Below are 2,500 nucleotides of genomic sequence, written 5' to 3'. Positions count from 1 at the left end.
CATGGTCTTCCACTGTCTTGGGTTGGAGTTCTCTTGCTTGAGGGTACACTCAGGCACACTATTCTATCTTATTTTTTTTTCTTCCTCTTGTTTTTTTGAAATGTGTGTTGGGCAGGCTTAATAGAAGGGCCATGGATGCCTGGTGGTTTATCAAGAGGTTGTCTTTTCCTTTTTCTGATTCTTTTTCTTCTCAAAACCATCCTTACTGTCCTCCCTTCAGTTGAAGTGGCTATCCTGGAGGGTATTTAGCCTTGCATGGTGTATCGGCTCCTCCATGTTGACCAGTTTTTCCGACTTTTTACTATAGTCTATGGGTATCATCACAATCACTTTGTTTATAATTCTGAACGTATTGTTTTTGTTATAATTCTTGTTAATCTAGTTTTTAAGTATGATGTCTCTTTTTTATTTCTATTAATTCTTATGCTATCTGGAGACATTGAGCGAAATCCTGGACCAGTACGTCCTAGATTTCGTCAATGTCGTCTTCTGTATTGCAATATTCGTGGTCTTCATGCAAATATCCAAGACCTTACAGTTGCGTCCAGACAGTATGATATTCTTTTGTGCTCAGAAACTTTGGTTTCTAATATGAGGCACTCATCTGAGCTCCTTATAACTGGTTTCAAGAAGCCAATAATGTTGAAACGTGATGCCATCCCTAGGGCCAGGGGAATGGCGGTGTATATTAGGACCGAGTACCTTGCTTCTCATAAGTCCTGCTATCAATGTGGATGTCATGAGATTCAGGTAATAAAAGTTTGTGGCAGGCATAACAACTTTTATTTATGTTCGATCTACCGGAATCCAGACATGGCATTATTCTATCTTCGATTGTCTTCTTACCAATATGGCTAAGATACAAGAAGATGATAGAAAGGCTTCTTTTGTCTTTGTTGGTGATTTTAATGCTCACCATAGGGAGTGGTTAAGTTCTATCTCTCCTACCGATCGCCATGACTTAAGAGCTTTAGACTTTGCCTCTGAATCAGGCTGTGAGCAAATCATAAATGAAGCTACTCACAGGTCTGGTAATTGCTTGGACCTTGTATACACTGACTCCCCTGGTGTTATAACTGGTAAGGTTGGTTCTCCAGTCGGGACATCTGATCATGCCTTGATTTCATTATTAGTGAAGACTGAGCAGCCTGTCCCTGATATATCATATTCTAGTAAAATTTATATGAAATCCCAAGCAGACTGGAATGGGATTTTACATGATCTTTTGTGCTTGAATTGGTCACAATTATATAATAGTGTAGATCCTGTTGTCCCTTTGAATGAGAATCTAGTCAACATAATTGATAGGCGTATCCCTTCTCGTGTGCTAAGGTACCGAGTGAAGGACAAAACCGTGGTTCAATAATGATTGTAGACGTGCTTTTTTGGAGAAGCAGGAGGCCTATCAACTTTGGAAGGGTAACAGATCAGATTTGACCTGGAACAACTATACTCAGCTTCGAGCTTTTGCTCAGAGGAGTTTTATGCCTCAACTGAAAAGGAGTACAATTTAACCATAAAAGAAACACTTTCTGGTACAAACTCAGGAACATAAATGGTGGTCTACCCTTAAATCTTGCACTCTTTGGTGTAGATGCAACAGTTCCCTCTTACTTAAACCAGATGGCTCAGTCACTCACTGTCCATAGGAAAAGGCAACCCTTTTGGCTGATGTTTTTGACAGTAAACAGAGTAATGAAAACTTGAACTTCCTCATTCCTGTTTTCCTGAGGCTAAACTAACTAGTTTAGCTTTTCGATCTCGTGAGATTAAAGCTCTGTTGATGGACCCTTGATGCTTATGGAGGTGTAGACCCAAATGGTATTCTTCCTTTGTTTTTTATAAAGACAGCAGATTTCTTAGCTCCAAAGTTATCTGTTATTTTGCGCAAGTTAGCAAGAAGAGGAGCTTTTAGCACTAGTTGGAGAATTGGTAATGTTACTCCTCTATGTATATGTGTTTGTGGTAGCTCAAGTCCCACTGATTACCGCCCAATTTCCATAACTCCCATATTATCTAAAGTTTTTGAACGTCTTCTGGCAAAACGTCTTAATAGGTTTGCTGAAGGTAATCATCTACTCCCTAGTTTGCAATTTGGTTTTCGTAAAGGCCTTGGAGCATGTGATGCCCTTCTCACAATCTCCAATGATGTACAGAAATCCCTTGATTGTGGTCGGGAAGTTCGTATGATTGGCCTTGATTTTAGTGCTGCCTTTGACCGTGTTAATCATGAGGCCCTTGTTTTCAAACTGAAACAGTTGGGAGTGGGTGGGTCGTTTCTTAGCATTATTATTGAATTTTTAAGTAATAGATCTCAAAGAGTTGTTGTTGATGGGCACCATAGTGATTATAGGAATGTGATATCTGGTGTTCCACAGGGTAGTGTTCTTGGCCCATTACTTTTCATACTATATACACATGACATGTGGTTTTGGCCTAGAAAACAAGCTTGTTGCATATGCAGATGATGCTACTCTCTTTGCATCTATTCCATCCCTGA

The sequence above is a fragment of the Palaemon carinicauda genome, chromosome 34 (assembly GCF_036898095.1).
Source record: "Palaemon carinicauda isolate YSFRI2023 chromosome 34, ASM3689809v2, whole genome shotgun sequence".
Classification (NCBI taxonomy): domain Eukaryota; kingdom Metazoa; phylum Arthropoda; class Malacostraca; order Decapoda; family Palaemonidae; genus Palaemon; species Palaemon carinicauda.
The sequence above is the reverse complement of the archived record's forward strand: the minus strand, read 5'-3'. Positions refer to the sequence as shown.